This window comes from Dipteris shenzhenensis, chromosome 6 (assembly GCF_047967505.1).
Source record: "Dipteris shenzhenensis isolate YYH24624 ecotype China chromosome 6, Dip_SZ_1.0, whole genome shotgun sequence".
Classification (NCBI taxonomy): Eukaryota; Viridiplantae; Streptophyta; class Polypodiopsida; order Gleicheniales; family Dipteridaceae; genus Dipteris; species Dipteris shenzhenensis.
Window position 1 is genome coordinate 51,692,817 of NC_141601.1, and position 22,010 is coordinate 51,714,826.

Genomic DNA, 22,010 nt, shown 5'->3' on the forward strand with positions numbered 1-22,010 from the left:
TGTGTGTTTTCCATCCAGAGCTCCTCCTATGATGTTTTGTTTATGTTGGCAAAATGGAGCACCGTGATTCCGAATACTCCGATACCTCAAGAGGGAGCCTCTCATGGATTTACAAAACTCGTGCATTGTGTGACTCCATCAATCTGAGTGTTCAACATCTTTCTCTTGGTCCTTGTGGCACACTCTTGTGTGTAACAATCTTTCTAGTAGCTTGCAAATACATTGTTATATGATTTCTTTCATGACCTTCTTGCTCACCTGCTTTTGTGTTGAATCTATGTTAAACATGGAAGAAATAATTCGTAACCAAATGTTGGATTTGATTTCAACAAGCCACAGTGATCAACATTTATGTAGATGCTCCATCCTTGCATCCTCAGCATGCACCCATTGTGCTCGTGACTAGTGCACTTTGATAAGGGAATACAAAGCAAGGAGAAAAAGGGAACAATGCAACAAAGCAAAGGTGTAGGAGTCCAATGTTAGTGGTGATGAAAGAAAGAGAAAAAAATTATGCCATGCTGTGGCACACTTTTTTAATGAACAAATAGTTGGAATTGACAGTGCAGCAAAAATAAATATATTGAATAGATTGCTATATCATCCAGCCTTGAAAGATGATCAGCTCTAAGAAACAAAAGATGAAGCTAATATTCAAGAAGCTCTTCTATGTGGTATTCACATTACCCTTGATATGGTGAAGCAACCAAAGTCTTCGGATGAGCTATTTTTTTATAATTCTAGTTTGATGATGTTATTGAATGATGGGACAAATGGCCCATCTAGTTTGATGATGATGGGACAAAAGGTGAAGCAACCAAAGTCTTCGGATGAGCTATGTTTTAAGAGTTCTAGTTTGATGATGTTAGTGAATGATGGGACAAATAGACCATCTCCCAACCTAAACATTTAATCAACCTCAAGAATTTTGAATGTTCATAGGAGGAATTTATAAGTAGCCAAATCTAAACTGCTTCCAAATGATGATCAAAGTCTCCACTTATCCACATGCCGAAGGCAATCACCTACTAGCACCATTACAAAGGAGGTGAAAGAGCTAGTGTTCTCCTTTTGGTCAATGCAAACTCGTGTCTCACGCAATAAAAATGATATACGTCACAAACAGGAGAAAGTCATACATAGCACACCTTGCTCATCTTTTGGATGTTTCCGAGATGAGTGTCTTATTAGGGACTTATCAAGAACCTTATCAATATACTACTGACGTACTACTTGTTAGTGCTAGCAAGTGTTACATATTCCTTCTCATCATGGTACAAGCTGCTTGAACTATAATAGATTGCTACTTACTGACATACTACTTGTTATTGCTAGTTACCGAAATAGTACTTCTTGTTGCTAGTTACCGACATGCTACTTGATAGTGCTAGCTAAAGTTACATATTCCTTCTCACCATGGGACATGTTTCTTGAACTACCACATATTGCTTTGTTATTGCGAGTTGATCACATCATATTGTTTGATGGTGCCACATACTAGTTAGTGATGATACTAGAGTGTTGTGTGCTAGTTCTTGTTCGTGCTTAATAGTGCCACATATTGCTTAATAATGTTGTGACAGCTATTTAGCCCCATACAATGCTTGTTAGTTACTAGATAGTGCTTGTTTATGACCACATAGTAGTTCTTCTTATTGCTTGATAGTGCCACTTACTACTTGTTAGTGCTTGTTATTATTGTCGTGACATACTATTTAGTTCCACTTTGTTCTTGATACTGGTGCTTAATAATGCTAGTTAGTGCCACATATTGTTTGTTAGTGGTAGGATATAGTGCTTGTTACTACTTCACGTACCACATAGTGCTTGTTAGTGCCCACATCTTAGTGCCTATTAGTGCCCACATACTAGTTCTTCCTACTGCTTCACACTATCACATATTGCTTGTTAGGTGCTTGTCAGTACTACATACTTATAAACAATGGTTTTTAATGCTTGTTAGTGCCATATAGTAGTTCTTGTTAGTTGTTGATAGTGCTATTGCTTCTTAAGGCTTGTTAGTGCCTCTTAGTTCTTGTAAGTGCCATGACATACTATTTAGTTCCACATAGCGCTTGTTAGTGCTTGTTATTGCCATGAATGACTATTTAGTTCCATATACTAACTGTTACTGCTAGTTATTGCTTCTTAGTAGGAGTTAATATTGCTTGATATTGCATGTTAGTACTAGTTAGTGCTTCTTTGTGCTTGTTGATATTGCTTGCTATGGATTCTTATTTCTTGTTTGTGCTGTACTTATGCTTGATATTGCATGTTCATGCATCTTAGTTCTAGTTAGTGCTATTGCTTGTTAGTGCTTCTTAGTGCCACTTGATATTGCTTGCTAGTGCATCTTAGTGATTGTTTATGCTAGTTAGTGCTTCTTAGTGCTACTTGATATTGCTTGCTAGTGCTTGGACTCAGTGCTTGTTAGTGGTAGTTGGTGGTAGTTAGTGCTAATTGATATTGCTTAAGAGTGCTTGTTATTGCTTGTTAATGCTCCTTAGTGCTACTTGTGATATTGCTTCTTAGTGTTAGTGCTTCTAAGTGCCACTTGATATTGCTTGTTAGTGCATCTTAGTGATTTTTTGTGCTAGTTAGTGCTGCAATCTTGCTTATTAGTGCTTGTTAGTGGTAGTTTGCACTACTTGATATTGCTTGATAGTGCTTGCTATTTCTTGATAGTGCTACTTGATATTGCTTGTCAGGCTACCTTGATATTGCTTGTTAGTGCCACATTGCTTGTTAGTGATCATAACTTCACCATATTTGTAGTTAAAGTTTTTGATGGCATGTGATGGTGCAATGTCCAAGCTGAGTTATTCCTTGATTTCAAGAAACATTATCCAGACATCGCAATCCAAGAATGCTCATTTGAGAATTTGAAACCTTTTTTTGTTCATAAATTAAAGGAAAAATATACATGCTGCTGCATTCAACATGTCCAAATGGCCTTTCTTAAAAGAGTCAATCAATTCCATGTGACACCCTACCAACGGCTTGCATGGAGAAGATTGTAAATGGAGATGTAAACTATGTGCAAGGGACAATAATGGATCTATTTGCAATGCTTCTAACCATACATACAATGGTGTTACATCATGGTGGGAAAGTGTGTCGTGTCACATGACTTTAGAAAGCATGTTCCATCAATTGGAATGCCTCATGGGGGAATGTGCAAGTTGTGGGCCAAAAAAAATGAAAGCCTTCCACAAGAGATCGTCGATTCCACCCACTGTGTTTCCGTTAAGGTTTTTGGGATGTGTCTATAAATGCTAGTAAGTCGAGGGAGACAAAGAGAAGAAATGTACTTACAATCAAGCAAATGAGTTGTAGGGATGTCTAAGAATCACTTGAAGAAGTTCATCAAGCACAACTTCATATACAAGTGGCAAAGTGAACAATTTAAAGAGTGTGTGTAAAGGTATCCTCAAGATGTAGCTATATCTGTGGTGGATTTTGCTGAAAAGTACTCATTTAAGAAATGAAATGAGATACAGTCCATGCACTAGCATTCAAACCAAGTCACCATACTTGTTCAAATAACATATGCTTGGACAAGAGGTGAGATCCAAAAAGATATCTATTTCTACATATTTGATGATAAAGTGCATGATACTCTATTTGTTCAACATTGTTTTAAGCTACATCATAGTTGGTTGGTGAGACGGGATTTATCACTAAAAGAACATTATGTTTGGTCAGATGGTGCAACTTCTCAGTTTAAAGCAAAGCAGGCTTTTTTCTTTGTCACAAGGTATCCATCCATAACTAGCCTAAAGATGACATGTAATTATTTTGTCTCTGGGCATGGAAAGGGTGAGCATGATGGGGAAGGGGCTGTTGTGAAGAGAGATTTGACACATGAGCAATTGAAGGTAGATTGAGAGAAGTTAACTTGTGTTGCTGATGTAGTGAATTTTCTTCGAGCAAAACTCTCAATTGAAGCTCAAGCCTCCTACCCATCAAAAGAAGGAATGTAAACATAGTGTTTTGGGAGGTGAAAGTAGGAGAAGTTGACAGATCTAAAATATGGGACTGTGCCCCTGTTCCAATGGCACAATCGCTACACTCTATCTCTATATTCTTAGAGCCTAAACTGACAGACCTCAGAACAACAAAGTTGTCATGCTACTATGCCACTTGTATGCATGGCTCTTGGAAAAGATGTTGCAACAAAGAATATATGACAAGTTGGAACTATGGAATTCTTGTTCCTAGGACACAGAGGTTGAAGAAAACCTTTGTGATGACCCTATATATGAGGGACATCATGATCCACTTTTTGGTGCTCTCTAAATTGGAGACAATTTTGCTATTAATGCATGTTGAGATATCGAGCTCCACTCACGATATGCCAGGGTGACCGTTGTGCATTTATGTCATCGACTTGTTAGTTGCAGATGCAGTTGGTACACCGCCCACGAATAATAGCTGGATGACAGCTATCCTTGTGTACTCTAGTTCGTGGCTCAGTTAGTATGCCACCTTAGTTAGATGAGTTTGGTTTGAGACCCACATATAGGGTTCTTCTATTTCTTTGTACTATAGTTCTTTTGGCTTTCACAACTAAGAAGACGAAAAACTATTTTCAGCCTCCACCTTTGTGTGTATTCCCCCATTGTGTATGTGAGAAAGCTACAAGTAGACTCCTTCCCTCTCTCCCACTATCTTCACATGGTATCAGAGCCTGGTTCGTGGTAAGGAGCTCAAGAAAGCAAACCAAGTTCACGGTGTCCTGGTAAGAGGACCAGTGTTGCTTTCCTTTTTCGAGTTTGGGAGCAAATCTCTGTAGGTAGCATAGCCAAAAGTGCAAGAGTGCACTGTCTCAGATTGAGATGCCCTTCGTGGTGTGACTTTATTTTTCTAATTCGAGGCCATTTCGGGGTCCATTTTGAAGGTGAAAGTTCTTCGCAGGCACTCAGAAAAAGGCCCTATTTTTGCTGTGCGACCACTGCTCTGCAGGTCGGTGAAAAGTTGCCACAGAAATTGCATCATATGCTTGTGTGTAGAGATATTGGGAGTTACAGAATCATCCTTATTGCCTGTTCATGCAAAATCATCACTAGGAAGTGGCTGTGTGGTCAAATACCACTTTTGTCAGTTTTGTAGATTTGCCTGTGTGAGGCAGAAGCTGTGTTTCTTACAGTGACAGAATATTTTGCAGTGTTCTGTAATGGCATCTGATTCTCTTTGACAGATTGTCACTGAAAAGCTTGACAAGAACAACTTCCAAGCATGGAAGTTTAGAATGACGATTTTCCTTATGGGAAAAGGCTATTGGGAGTTCATTACAGGAAATGAAGAAGAACCAGTTCTTCCTAATGTTCCCAATCAACAGGAAATGTAGGCATTTAAAGGATGGCATGAGAGAGCCAGAAAAGTTATGTACTGGCTGTCTATCAGTATTTTGGATCTATGATTGTGCATATTCAGGATGCAAGTATGCCAAAGGAGGCATGGGATACTTTGGCAAAAATGTACAGCACAAATACACAAGCCAGGAAAATGCAGCTCAAGCAGGAGTTGCACAATGTGCAGAGAGAAAATATGAGCATCAATGACTACCACATGAAGGTGAATAAAATTGCAGATGCACTTGCTTCCATTGGGTCGCCAGTGGAAGATGATGATCTAGTTTCCGTGACCTTGAATGGTCTGGGAAAGGATTATGCACAGTTCCACACATCCATTGCCATCTATGAAAAATTTCCTGATTTTGAGGAGTTGTTTGCTCTTCTAATTTCTGAAGAGAAAAGAAATGGTGGTGCATCTTCTTCAAGAGGAACTTCAAAAGAAATTGTCTTCTACTCAAATGCTAGAAGAGGTAGAGGCAGAGGTAGAGGAGGCCGATCTAGAGGCCATGATAGAAATCAGAATATGCATCAAACTCAAGAAAACTAGTCCTATGGAGGAGGACGTCGTAACTCTAGAGGCAAGGGGAGCCAAAGAGGTCGTGGTGGATGGCAGAGAAGCCAAAATACAAACAGCAATGTTGAATGCTACTACTGTGGTAAAATGGGTCATATGGCAAAAGACTACTATAAAAAGCAGAATGACATCATGAATTTTAAATTGCAACAAGGGAATTATGCATCTTCTAGTAGACAGGATGATGACAGAAATGAGCATCTGTTTATGGTGCAGCACATGACCAATACTGTGACAAGTGCAAAAGAAAGCAATGATGTGTGGTATGTTGACTCAGGTGCATCAAACCACATGACAGGTCATGCAGAATGGATGCAGGATGCAAGGAAAATGGAAAGACCAGGATTTGTGGAGATTGGTGATGATACTGCACATCCTATTGTGTAGATTGGTAAAATTCCTTTGTCTATGCGGGATGGGAAAAAGAAATACTTGTCTGATGTATTTCATGTCCCGAACATCACCAAGAACCAGGTTTCTGTTGGTCAAATGGTTGAGCAGGGCTTGCAGGTTAGATTTAATCCTCGTGGATGCTTTGTTGAGGATATGAAAAATAACGGTCGCTTGATAGCAAAAGGAAACAAGGAGGGCAGGATGTTTACGTTGGATGAGGACATGCTTGAATTGAGTGCAGCAATGTTTGCACATGGGACCGGTGTAGTTGTAGATATTGATATCTGGCATAAACGCATTGGTCATGCTAATGTACAGCGACTTAAATCAATGCAGGCCCAAAATATTGTTGTAGGATTGCCTAAATTCAAGGTTGCAGAAATGCATAAGGTATGTGAAGCCTATCAATTTGGAAAACAGGCAAAGAAACCATTTCCTAGGCATGTTAAAGAGAGTAAGAAGCCATTGGAATTAATCCACTCTGATGTGTGGACTACTAAAGCTGCATCTATTGGAGGCTCTCATTATTTTGTCACTTTTATTGATGACTATAGTAGAAAAGTTTGGGTGCATTTTATGAAAAAGAAAAGTGAAGTGTTTGGGCATTTCAAAGCTTTTAAAACTATGGCTGAAAAAGAAACATGCTTGCAAATAAAATGCCTAAGGTCAAATGGAGGGGGAGAGTACCTCTCAAATGAGTTTGCAAGGTTCTTGCAGGAGCATGGCATAAAGCAACAATATTCATGCAGTCATACCCCACAGCAAAATGGACTTGCAGAAAGGGAAAACAGGCATTTTGGAGAGGTATCTCAGGCCATGCTAAATGAAAAAGACCTACCAGATTATTATTGTGCTGAAGCAGTTGCTACAGTAGTTTACATAATGAACGGGACTCCCACTGCAGCAATACATGGCATGACGCTAGAGGAGATGTATACTGGTAGGAAACCAGATATTTCTCATTTGAAAAATTTTGTTTGCATTGCCTATGTTCATGTGCCAGATGAGTTGAGGACCAAGTTGGATCCAAAAGCTGAGAAGTGCATCTTTATTGGTTATTCTCTACAGCAGAAAGGGTATAGATGCTATAACCCTACTACTCATAAGTTTACAGTGAGCAGAGATGTTGTTTTTGATGAGATGAGCAGCTAGTATAAACCAGTAAATGTGATGATTGATGTAGATGCACAAAATGGTAATGCTGCATAGAATTCATAGTAGCAATCACAAAATATTAGTGGACCTATAGTGTGCTCTAGCACTAGTTCACATACTTTGCCATGGATAGGCAGATTTAGATCAGGAGAATCTCCTCAAAGCAATGCAGATAGTGGTATGCAGGTATCATGAAAAGGAAAAGAGAAGGTAGATCAACCCATGTTTGATGTGAATGCAGGTCACTCTTATGTGGATGGTGAATCCAGTGGCTCAGAACAGAGCATTGATGATGAGTTGGGTATTCCTTCTGTTGTTACATCCTCATGATCTTGCCTTATTTGAGATGATTTACCTGCATTTCTATTGGTATATCCACATGAGAGCACCTGGAAGTGGGCCTATTTTGCGCAGGTCTACCAGAGCTAGATATCCTATGGATAGGCTGAAATATGATGGATTTAGAGCCATTCAATATGCCTATATGGTCAAAGTGATACAAGAATCAGAACCCACTTCTTTTGAGCAAGCCATGGGAAAAGAAAAATGGGAGAAAGCCATGGATGAAGAAATGGATGCCTTGAAAGCAAATGCTACATGGGAATTGGTGCGTTTGCCTAACGACAAGAATGCAATTGGCTGTAAGTGGGTTTATGAGGTAAAAAACAATGCAGATGGTTTTGTGAACAGATACAAGGCAAGATTAGTTGTCAAGGTGTATGGACAGACATATGGCATTGATTATGAAGAAACATTCAGTCCCGTTGCAAGGAGGCAACCGTAAGAGCACTCATTGCTATGGTTGCATCAAAGGAATGGTTTTTACATCAAATGGATGTAAAGAATGCCTTCTTGCATGGTGATTTGCAAGAAGAGTTATTTATGGAGTAGCCACTAGGTTATGTTCATGCTGTTCATCATGAGTTTGTTTGCAGGTTGAAGAAAGCCTTGTATGGCCTGAAGCAAGCACCTAGAGCATGGTCTGACAAGATAGGACAATATCTTGTCACTATTGGCTTTCAGATTTCCAAGGCAGATTTCTCACTTTATGTGAGAAAAACAGAGAAAGGTATTATGCTGCTTGTCATTTATGTTGATGATTTGATCATCATAGGTGATAGTGATGAATATATCCTTCATGTGAAAATGCTATTGAAGTAGAAGTTTGAGATGAAGGATTTGGGAGAGCTGCATTATTTCTTGGGCATTGAGGTGATTAGATCACCAAGTGGGATACGGCTCTTGCAGAGGCAGTATGGATTGGACATGCTATCCAAACATGGGATGACAGGCTATAAGACTATTTCAGTTCCTTTGGACCAGAATGTGAAGCTGAGCGCAGATGCAAGTGAGCTTCTGGAAGACCCTATTATGTATAGGTGCATAGTAGGAAGTTTGATTTATATGACTATTACCAGGCCAGATCTGAGCTATGTTGTTGGATTGGTAATTCAGTTTATGCAGGCTCCAAGGAAACTATGTTTGGATGCGGCTAGATGCATACTCAGGTATGTGAAGTCCACATTGCAGTATGGACTATTTTATGAGGATGGGGTTCAAATACAGTTGCATGGATACACTGATGCTGATTGGGCTAGTAGTATTTCTAATAGACGATCTACCAGTGGATATGTTTTCTCTTTTGGGAGTGCTGCAATCACTTGGAGTAGCAAGAAACAGCCTACAGTTGCCTTGTCGAGCACAGAGGCTGAGTACAGGGGTGCAGCGATGGCTGCATGTGAGGTAATTTGATTGCATAAGCTACTTTATGATATGCATCAGTGGGCTAGTTGTCATTTATTGTGACAACATGAGCAGTATACACTTGGCAAATAACCCAGTCTATCATGCTAGAACAAAGCACACTGAGGTGCATTATCACTATGTGTGGGAGAAGGTTTTATAAGGTCTTATTGATCTAGTTTATGTCAACACAGAGGATGAGGTAGCTGACATATTCATGAAGGTATTGGGCGCAGAGAAGCTGCGCAAGTTCAATGACCTGCTTGGTGTGCAGGAATTGGGATTGAGCTCGAGGGGGAGTGCTGAGATATGGAGCTCCACTCACGATATGCCAGGGTGACCGTTGTGCATTTATGTCAATGACTTGTTAGCTGTAGATGTGGTTGGTACACCGCCCACTAATAATAGCTAGATGACAGCTATCCTTATGTACTCTAGTTCGTGGCTCAGTTAGTATGCCACCTTAGTTAACTGAGTTTGGTTTGAGACCCACATATAGGGTTTTTCTATTTCTTTGTACTAGAGTTCTTTTGGCTTTCACAACTAAGAAGAGGAAAATTTGTTTTCAGCCTCCACCTTTGTGTGTATTCCCCCATTGTGTATGTGAGAAAGCCACAAGTGAGACTCCTTCCCTCTCTCCCACTATCTTGACAATGCAAAGGTGGACAATGACAAGGGTGTAGACTTGTATATCATAAAGTGCACTACCAAGAAGGAGCTTGAAAATCAGACTTTAGAGGATGCATGGGGATCATTAAATCTGGATGTTTTGTGGTGAAGGGTTTATTTTATGAACAACAGGATGATGACTCTTATTGCCTTCTTGATACTCAACTTAAATTTCTTCTATACTCTCACCTTGTAAAATCTATAACTATGGATGGTGACAAGAAGATATTTTTCCTATCAATGACTGAAACTATGGATGGTGACAAGAAGATATTTTTCATGTAGATGAAGTACATGAATCCATATTTAATAGCATGCCATTCGATATGTAAAATTTAGAGTTCTATTTGCACTTGGTTGAACATAATAAATATTGTTCTATTTTTTTTTGATATAGTTCTATTTTTTTGATTTTAGATACAGTCTTGATATTCTGTCTTTGCATCTCTAAGTGACAAGATTATTCATTGTCAATCAATATATAGAGTAGATTGGAATGTTAAATCGTGTGTCCACAATGGAAGTATGGTATCACAAATTGCATCCTTTTCTACTTATTTGAGATCCATCATACTGTCAATGGTTCCTTTTCTTTGCATCCTCATAATCCTTGATGTCATTTAGTAGTAGTTGCATTGATAAACATATTGTCCCTTATTGTCCCTATAGTAGTATGTGTTGCTATAATCTTGGCCTGCATCCCTTTTATGATGGTTCTTCCCTCATACTCTAAATGGCTAACATCTTTTTAGGATATATAAATAGTGATTGGCTGCTATTAGTGGTTGGTGCTATTGGTACTAGTAGTTACTGTTGCTGGTAGTGGTTAACGCAATTGCTATAGTGCTACTACTAGTGGTTGGTGCTTCTATAGTGCTACTATAGTGTTGCTAGTGATTGGTGCAGCTGCTATAGTGCTGCTAGTTGTTGGTGCAGCTGCTATAGTGCTACTAGTGGTTGGTGTAGCTGCTATAGTGCTGCTAGTGATTAGTACATCTACTATACTACTGTTGCTAGTGGTTGGTGCTACTTCTAGTGCTATTGTTAATGCAACTGCTAGTGGTTGGTGCTTCTTCTTGTGTTGTTCTCAGTGCTTCTGGTAGTGGTTGGTGCTAGTGCTTAGTGCTGCCACTAGTGGTTAGGGATGCTACTAATAGCTAGTGGCATTGCTAATAGTTGGTGCTGCTACTACTAGTGCTACTACATAGCATTAGAAGATGATAGCTTGTCATGCTATGTGCATTCTAAGGAAATTGTATTAACTATAATAACATTACACTATAATAGCAAAATTGCCTTGCTAAAAAACAACATTATATTGAAATAGCTTGAATATAATATTGCCATGTAAAAAGTGTGAGACCATTGCATTCAAAGAAGAAGGGCATTTCTCATTGTAGGCTCTTTCCTACTGCTTTCGTAGGAAGAGCTGGGTATTCTATGTTGCAGGGTTCCGAGGCTTTTTGTCACCTACAGATATATTGGGATTGTCGTTGTAGTATATGTGTAGCTTAGGACCTCGAGTCGGGTTCCGGTGAGAGACGTAGGCTTAAGTGTGGTAAGCAAACAAAGTGCAAGCATGTGTAAAAGGCACGTAAACCATCGTTGTTGGGGTAATGAAGGCTTTCGCCTTCATTGGGGGTTGTAGGGTTTAGGAGGAGTTTAAGGGTTCAGAAGGAGGTTCCAGGGTTTAGAAAGAGTTCAAGGGTTCAGAAGGAGGTTCCAAGGTTTAGAAGGAGTCCAGGGTTAGAAGGAGGATCCAAGGTTCAAAGTAAAGTACATGGTGGAGAACTCGTCTCCCTCGTAGATCATTGAGTTTAAGGGTTTAGGAAAGCATAGGAGTGGGAGAGGAAGAAGGTGTAAGAGCATGGGTGAAGGAAGAGAGAGAGGAGGAAGGAGGAGGAGGGAAGAGGAGGAGGGAGAGGGAGGAGAGAGGAGGAGGAGGAGGAGGGAGGAGGAGGAGGAGGAGGAGGAGGGAGGAGGAGGAGAAGGAGGAAGGAGAAGGAGGGAGGAGGAGAGGGAGAGGGTGGGTTGCAGGGTTGGAGGAGAGGGGAGAAGGGTTGCAAGGTTAGGACATGCTTTTGGACGTGCAGTGCAAGGAAGCATGGACACTTGAGACAAATGCTTGGAATACCAATGTAGACTCAACACAATGCCCCAAGAGTGTGGGCTTCATTCCATTATGGGGTATTTATACAAGTTGGAGAGCTTCTCTCTCTGCATGTAACACAAAGTCGTATCACAAAGTTGTTACACAAAGTTGTATCACAAAGTTGTAACACATTCTCTCTCTACATGTAGAAGTTGTAACACAAAGTTGTTACACAAAGTTGTCTCACAAAGTCGTAACACATTCTCTCTCTTCATGCAGAAGTTGTAACACAAACTTGTAACACAAAGTTGTTACACAAAGTCGTAACACAAAGTTGTGTGTAGAAGTTGTAACACAAAGTTGTAACACAAAGTTGTATCACAAAGTTGTATCACCTTCTCTTTCTTCATAAGTTCATGTTGGCACAGAGTCAACACTCATACATTTCATTTTAATAATATTGCATTGAGAGAAACATTGCCTTGCTATACCATTCCACAAATGAGAGTCTTATTTGGATGTTGCATTCCAAGAAGGTTCTTAAGAACATACATGAAAAGGAAAAAGTTTCAAAGACAAGAAGCAAGAGTTGAAATAAGAACACTTCAAATGATTCTATTTTGCAACATTCCACAAATGACAGTCTTATTTGGTCGTTGCATTTCAAGAAGGTTCTTAAGAACACATATGAAAAGGAAAAAGTTTCAAAGACAAGAAGCAAGAGTTGAAATAAGAACACTTCAAACGAGTCTATTTTGCAATAGGAAAAGGAATCCAATCACTCTGCAATCTCCAAATAGGTAACATAGGAGAAAAAAAGAATACAAGTTGGTATTCACTATATGCCTTTGCTTCCATCTTCATAACTCAATCCAGCAATTGTATTTGACCATATACTCCAATTTAATGTTAATGGACTGCGTATCATGGAACAGGTCATGGTGCTATGTAGGACTACCAATCCTCTATTTGAAGATAGACAAATAGCGATGGTGCAACATCATCCATCAAATAGGAGCACATTTATTCAACACCTTGCATCTCTAACTTTGGAAGTACTCTCCATGTTCCAAATGGGTTTCTACAAATCTTGTATAAAGAGTCATCCAAAATAATACTATTTGCTACTAACAAGTGCGTGAACTAGCTCCAAATGGTTGGCAAGTCCTTGAAAATAACAATCTTCTCATTCAACAACTTTCCATTTCTATCCACCACCATGAGTCCAACATTATAATAGTCTTCCTGAGCCAAAACTATTATCTTTTCAAAATGTTGTGGAAAGCATGCACGGAGGATTTTGTTTACTTTTTTTCTTCTAGATGTGCTCCAAATAAACACTTCAAAGCATGAAACGCAAAAGTCCAAGAAGGCAACATCTTTATGAATAAACGTAGTCCATCCCTTGGACTCTTGACATTTTTCCATTAGGCCTACATAAGGTGAAGGTATATCTTCATGATGCGACTCAACAACCTTTACTAGAAGGCCATTCAAGTCCAAGATCATAGCTCTTTGTTCTTGATAGAGAGGCATCGGTAGCACTTTTTGTGGGGGTGGAGGTAGGCATAAGAGCTGAGGATGATCCATTAAAGGGATAGCTACAGCTCTGGATGTCTTTGTCTCTAGTCTTTCTAATATGTCCAAACCCCATCTATAAATTTGATCCCATTTTGTTGCTTCCCTCTTCTGCTACCTCTTTCACCACCTAGCAATTGATTTTGGGCATGCATTCTTTTGAAGCTTGCTATTGACAAGGAGGGAAAACTACAATCCTTCTTCTGTCTCTTTCACATGTACTAAATCAGGGACCAGATTGTCTGGTTTAATTATACCTGGACATATTTGGAATACAAGTTTAAATATATATTTAAACAATTTTGAACAAATTTAAATTCAAGATTAAAATAGATTTAAACAAACCTAAATAGTCATATTAAATTAAACATATGAGCATATCTAAACAGATCTAAACATAATTTAGAATAGAATTAAAACACACTTATACAAATCTAAATAGATTAACATGCTTCCTATCTTTGGAGATAGGCCAAGATACAAGTTTTATGTACAAGTAGTAGATACTCAACAACCAAGATGCTTGAGTGATCTAGGAAATGTCTATTTTCTTAACTTTTTAGGAGTTTATGGTGAATTTCCTCCATGCCCTATATATTGTAGCAATCACATCCCTCATGCACTATTATAATAAGACCATGTATCCAGAAAATGCAAAGCTCACAAGGGACACATTCACACTCACACATGAAAAGACACCAAATTATTGAGTCCCCAAAGGAGCCAAGACCCAAATTCATTAGAGAGAAGACCACAATACAATACTTTTAGTGTTGTTGCTACTAGTAGGTAGTGCTTTTGGTAGTGGTTGATGCAACTGCTATAGCATTGCTACTAGTGCCGTTGCTAGTGGTTGGTGCAACTACTATAGTGCTGTTGCTAGTGGTTGGTGCTGCTTGTAGTGTTGTTGTTAGTGCAACTGCTAGTGGTTGGCACTACTTCTAGTGTTGTTGTTAGTGCTACTGCTAGTGGTTGGTGATGCTGCTCAGTGCTACTACTAGTGGTTATAGATGCTACTAATAGTTAGTGCTATTGCTAGTGGTTGGTGATGGTACTAGCACTACTACATGGCATTAGAAGATGATAGTCATGCTATGTGCATTCCAAGGAACGTTTGTATTAATTATACACTATAATAGTAACATTGCCTTGTTAAACAATAGCATTATATTGAATAAGCATGAATATATCTCAAATCGATAACCACTTGAAAAGGTCCACATTACAATAGTTTTAGTAGTATTTGATCCAACACAAGAGAGCATGCCCTCAAAGGGCTCTGAGCCTGTAGTAGCTGACTACAAACTTTCACAAGCCCACTACAACTTCTTGCAGGCTTTGGGCTTGAAGTGGGGAGTTCATTTGGCTTTTGGACCTCATGTAGGCATTGGTGTGCTCTGTGTTTCTATTGGTATATCCATAGGGTTCACACTAAAGCTTACAACAACTACATGACTTCTTTCCTTTTGCTCCCTACTGGCACCTCTGCTCCTGGTCTTTGGGGTCCTTTTGCACCCTTCACATGTGACGTTAGAGACGGTAAAGGTTAGTGCACATGTTCATCTTGCAACTCTAAAATAATTGAAAAATGAAAATTGTCATACCTTTTTCAAATCTGTCCATCTTTTGCTTTTTTACTTTTTTACCAAACGATGTCCTACAACAATAGATTATCTTACTCTGCAGGTTCGTCTTGCCCTATAGGTTCATCCTTGAGGTATTTATCTTGCATTTTGGGCTTAATTGGAGGAGATATCCTTTTTTCACTACTTTGCATTTCACTTGCATCCTCCTTCCCCATCTCTTCTTCATCATCAAAATTGGAACAAGAGACAAAGTGCACACTTTGACCCCTTTTGTGACGAACCCACCTGACACACCCTGCAAGTAATAATAGACTTAAATCCAAGAAATATTCTACAAGTTAGTTCTACTACTACTTATTGATAATGAGAGTTAAAGGTAATGCTATTTGGTTCTAGTGCTTATTAGTGCTAGTAGTAAGGCTAGTGATGGTTATAACACCATATTAAAAAATTTGAGAAAATCCCAATACTTTGGGACTTTATTTTCATTCTAGTTTTCAATTTATCTTGAGCATAAAAACTTCAAAGCTAGCCAAGATTGTTCCTTTGGAATCTATTCTTAAAACGCTTTCCCATGATATGTCACATGAGGGGTTTTAACAAAAGTTTGAAAGGGTTAAAATCTAGTGCATGTTAGTGCTAGTGCTAGGTAGTGTGTGCTAGTGCAAGGTAGTGATAATTATTTATGTACTTGTGCTTGTTAGTGTAACACTAATATAGCTAGTCAGAGTTGTGCTAGTGCTTGTTAGAGTATTGCTTGTTAGTGCTCTACTATGCAACTACTTGTTAATGCTAGTAGTAAAGCTAGTGCATGTTAGTGCTAGTGCTAGGTACTATGTGCTAGTGCAAGGTAGTGCTACTTAGAGCTATACTTAAGATTTTTAGTGTAGCTCTGATAGTGTTGGTCACAGATGTGCTAGTACTATGGCTTCTTAATGATCTAATAGTGCTACTACTTTATAGTTACTAGCGCTTGGTAGTGCTCTAGTGTTGTCTCTTTCCCATGGCTTCCGCAGGAAGAGTAGGGTATTCTCAGTATGCAGGGTTATGAGGCTTTTTGTCACCTCAGATATATCGATGTTGTTGTTTTTAGTATAAGTGTAGCTTAGGACCTCAAGTCGTATTCCAATGAGAGATGTAGGCTTAACTGTGGTAAGAAAACATAGTTCATGCATGTGTGAAAGGAACGTACATCATCATGGTTCAGGTAATGAAGGCTTTTGCCTTCATTAGGGGTTGAAGGGTTTAGGAGGAGTTTAGGGGTTAGAGGGAGGTTTTCGGTTTAGAAGAAGGCTCCAAGGTTCAAAGAGAGGTTCTAGAGTTTAGAAGAGGTTCTATAGTTCAGAAGAGGTTCAAGGGTTAGAAGGAGGATCCAAGGTTCAACGTAGAGTATATGGTGGACAACTCATCTCCCTTATAGTTCATGGAGGTTAAGAGTTGAGGAACTAAGGGTTTAGGGGGAGCATATGAGTGGGAGAGGAAGAGATGTAAGAGCATGGGGGGAAAGGAGAGAGAGAAGAGGGAGGAAGAGAAGGGAGGAGGAGGAGGAGGAGGAGGAGGAGGGAGGAGGAGGAGGAGGAGAGGGAGAGGATGGGTTGCAAGGTTAGAGGATAGGGAAGGAGGACTTTCAAGGTTAGGACATGTTTTTCAAAGTGGATGCAAGGAAGCATGGACACTTGAGACAATTTCTTAGAATACCAAAGTAGAACTCAACACAATGCCCCAAAGAGTGTGGGCTTCATTCCATTATGGGGTATTTATACAAGTTGGAGAGCTTCTCTCTTTGCATGTAGGAATTGTAAGACATTCTCTCTCTATATGTAGAACTTGCATATAGAAGTTGCATGTAGGAGTTGCAAGTTGCATGTTGCATTTAGGAGTTGCATATAGAACTTGCATGTTGCATGTTGCATGTAGGAGTTTCATGTAGAACTCGCATGTAGAACATGCATGTAGGAGTTGCATGTAGAACTTGCATGTAGAACATGCAAGTTGGATTCCTAAGAGGGATTATTCCTAGCCTTATGCAAGTACAACCGGAGCTTTGCCGCTACTCTACACACACATTCTGTGCTACCTTAGTCCATGTTGGCATAGAGACAACATAATTCCAAATCCATTTTATTACCCGTATGGCTTATTTTGATTTTGGAGTTGGAATGCCATGTGCATAACCTAGTGGTTTGTGGCATGCCAATCACTCCTATTGTAATGCTTTTGCACCATACAATTTGTGGTCTATAGTCAAGAAGCTTATCTCCACTTAAAGGAGGTAGACTGCTATGAATTTTGAAGGGGATTTCGTTGTGGCTCTAGACTCTATTGTCGAATCTTCTTGGGAAGAGGTTTGGAGGGGGTCTCATTGCTAAGGCTAGAAATTCTTGCTATCTTGCATTCATGTTGGATGCAATTGCACATGGATCATTGAACTTGTAGATCAGTTTGTATGCAAGTGTGATATTTGTGCATTTAGGAGATGGTTGTGATGTTTGGAGGGGGTCTCGTTGTTGCTGAGGATGGAGATTCTTTTGCCAATTCATCTTGAATTTTGGCATATCTTCTTGTCCTACTTGTGAATTCATTAGATGCTTTGAGAGTATGGAATGAAAGTGTGTGATACTATTATTGATGCAATATTTTATGTGCCTATGCAAAATCATGTGAGTGCACGTGATCTATCGCGATTAGGTAGGGAAGAACTATATGCTTATTTGTGGGATTCCATAGATCAACTACGCTTCCCCAATTGATAGAGTCTTTCTTTCAAGGATGCATGATCTCCCATGCGTTCTTGTACTATTATGCATAGACTTGGTATTACAAATTCTAGTGGGACCAAAGCTTCAAGGCCGTACACCAATTGAAAAGTTGTATTACCTGTATTGACTTTATGGTTCAGTATGCCCATAAGGCTGCATTCACTTTTGCTACCCAATCAGAACGTTGTGGTTCTACTACCTTGGTGAGAATAATGCATAATATTTTGTTGGTGGATACGGCCTATCCATTCCCTTGGGGGTAGTAGGGTGTGCATTTTCTATGGATTACCATATAGCCAGACAAGAGTTCTTCGATTATCTCATTGACAAAATGTGTACCTCTATCCGACAAAATTTAAATGGGGCATCCGAATCGAGTGATCACATTCTCGCATAAGCATCTTGCTTTGCTTCTGGCATCTGCCTTTCTGACTGCTTTAGCTTTAGCCCATTTGGTAAAGTAATCAGTGGTTGGCCACGTTCCCTTTGCTGCTGGATGGATGGGACCCACATAGTCAATCCCCCATTTCTCAAATGGTTTTTGTGCAAAAGCTGTTATTAGGGGTTGAAGTCCTTGTGTTGAGGTCTAGTGGTTCATTGGCATACATCACAACATTTGACATATTTATAGGCATTTGCCCAAAGTGTTGGTCACCAGTAGCCTGCGAGGAGGACTTTTCTTGTTGTGGCTTCCCCTTGGAAGTGTCCTCCTGCAATGCCTTCACGGACTTCACTCAGGATTGGCATGATCTCATGAGGCATTACAAATCTTCTTAAAACTCGGTCCTTGCCCATCTTGTATAGTTGTCCGGCAATGAGTTGATAGGGTGAAGCTTTTAAAATTAATTTTCTAGCATCCACTGCTTTCATTTCAGGGGGTGGTCATCCTGCCATTAAGTATCCAATGATATCACCACACCAATCTAAAACAACATCTATCTAAAATAGTGTGGCATATAGCAAGTCATCTTTTGCTCCAATGGCTTCTTCTCTCAACTTGACCCGAGACATGTGATCGGCAATGTAGTGTTGGACACCTTTGCAAACCACTATTTTGAGTTGAATTCTTGAAGCAAGAGGAGCCATTTGATTATTCTTCCTATTGTACATGGATGGTTCACAAGATAAAGCAATGCTCGATGGTCAGCGTAGAAGACAAAATCATTTTCCAGTAGATAATGCCAAAATTTCTTAACACTATACACCATTGCTAGGGCTTCTGTTTCTGTGGTGGTATAGTTGGATCTCTGCATCATTGAGTTGTCAACTAGCGAAGTAGAATCAGTAGTATTTCTTATGGTCACCAGGTTGACAAAGTTGCATACTTGGATCCATCATTATGAACATGAAAATCAATATCCCAATTGGGAGATATAAGGATGAGTGTTGTGATTAGGTGCCACTTTAAAAGCTCAAGGGCTTGGTTGCACTCTTCTATCCATAAGAATTCCACTAATAATTTGTAAAGTGGTCTAGCTATCATGGCATCCTGCAATATAAATCTTCTATAATAACTGGTATGTCCCATAAAGACCTGTACACCTTTGGAATTTGTAGGAGGAGGCAATTCCATGATGATTTTGATTTTTTCCATGTCAGTTGCAATCCTATGTTGAGAAATGATGTGTCCCAAAACAACTTCATGGGTGACCATGAACTGGCATTTTGTTGGACTTAGGGAGATGCCATACTCCCTACATTTGATTAGTACTGCTTCAAGACATTTGAAGTGTTCTTTTTTGTTCGAGTGGATGCACAAATCATCCAAGAACACCTATAAACATTTATTTAGAAATGACTTGAAAGCTGTGAACATGAGACTCGCTGGAATGTGGCCGAGGCATTATAAAGGCCGAATGGCATGACTCTATAGGAAAAAATACCCCATTATGTAGCAAATGCTGTTTTTGATTGGTCTTTAGGAGCAATTTGCACTTGGTTATAGCCAATGAAGCCATCCAAGAAGTGGCCACCTTTTCCAACACTGTTTTTGTTAAGGGTAGGGGATAGTGATCCCTAATTGTGGCAACATTCACATTCTTTAAGATTACGCATATTTTGAGCTTCTTATTGCATTTAGGCACAATGACGATGGGTGAAACCCAATCAGTGTGCTCAATCTCATAGATGAATCTGGAATCTAAGAGTTTTTCTAGCTTGTCATAAACCATGGTGCCATACTTATGATTTATTCAATAAGGTCCACATACCTTAGGTTGGGCACCTTCCTTTATAGGTATCATGTGTACTCCCATGTTTGGTGAAATTCCTTTCATCTCTTTGTATTACCATGCTAGGCAGTCATGGTATTCCATTAGGAGTGCTTTGAGTTTGGTTTCATCTTCCTATCAAAGATGTTTCCCAATGAAAACCAGTTTTTCTTCCTCCCCTTCAAGGGGGATGTTTATTCTATGAGTTTTTGCCAGTCCCTCATAGATTGGAGTTTCTCCAATGGTATCGGCTTCTTGAACTTTAGATTATCTTAGTGGTCTTGGCATTGCTATGGGGACACTGCCACTTGTGTAATTCTTGAAGTAGTCAAGAAATTCTCAAAGATCAGCCTCTGACGGTGTTGAACTAGCATGACATGTGCCATGTGTATTGGGTGGCATAGTTTCATTAACCAATTTGTTAGGCTCTTTTTGACTTTCTTTTTCTGAAGCCTCTTGATCGAGCTTCATCCACACGTGGTTTATACTTCTAAAAATTCTTATGTTGGGAATTGTGTGTTGAGATATCGAGCTCCACTCATGATATGCCAGGGTGACCATTGTGCATTTATGTCACTGACTTATTAGATGCAGATGCGGTTGGTACACTACCCATCAATAATAGCTAGATGATAGCTATCTTTATGTACTCTAGTTAGTGGCTCAGTTAGTATGCCACCTTAGTTAGCTGAGTTTGGTTTGAGACCCACATATAGGGTTCATCTATTCTTTTGTACTTAGAGTTCTTTTGGCTTTCACAACTAAGAAGAGGAAAACTGTTTTCAGCCTTCACCTTTGTGTATATTCCCCCATTGTGTATGTGAGAAAGCTACAAGTGAGACTCCTTCCTTCTCTCCCACTCTCTTCACATGGTATCAGATCTTGGTTCGTGGAAAGGAGCTCAAAAAAGAAAACCAAGTTCATGGTGTCCTAGTAAGAGGATCAGTGTTGCTTTCCCTTTTTTTTGAATTTGGGAGCAAATCTCTACAAGTAGCATAGACGAAAAGTGCAAGAGTGCACTGTCTTAGATTGGGACACCCTTTGCAGTGTGGCAAGAGGTCAGTATATGCTATGCGATGAGGGAAAAGCCATTTTAGGGCTCGTTTTGGTGGCGGAATTTTTCCACAGGCACTCGAGAAAGTGCCCTATTTTTGCTGTGCGACCACTGTTCTGCAAGTCGATGAAAAGTTATCACAGAAATTACATCGTATGCCTGTGCACAGAGATATTGGGAGTGACAGAATCATTGTTATTACCTGTTGATGCATAATCGTCACTAGGAAGTGACTGTGTGGTCAAATACCACTCTCATCAGTTTTTCAAATTTGCCCTTATGAGGTAGAAGTTGTGTTTTTTTGCAGTGTTCTATAATGGCATCTGATGCTCTTTCACACATTGTCATTGAAAAGCTTGACAAGAACAACTTCCAAGCATGGATGTTTAGAATGACGAATTTCCTTCAGGGAAAAGGCTATTGGGAGTTCATTATTGGAGCTAAACAAGAACTAGTTATTCCTAATGTTCCCAACCAACAGGAGTTGGACGCATTTAAAGGCTCACATGAGAGAGCCAGAAAATCTATGTACTCGATGTCTATCAGTATTTCAGATTCTATGATTGTGCATATTTAGGATGCAAGCACGCTGAAGGAGGGTGGGATACTTTGACAAAAATGTATAGCACAAATACGCAAGACAGGAAAATGCAGCTCAAGCAGGAGTTGCATAATGTACAGAGAGAAAATATGAGCATCAATGACTACCAATGAAGGTGAAGAAGATTGCAGATGCACTTGCTTCTATTGGGTCGCCAGTGGAAGATGATGATTTAGTTTATGTGTCCTTGAATGGTCTAGGAAAGGATTATGCACAATTCCGGACATCCATTTTCGCCC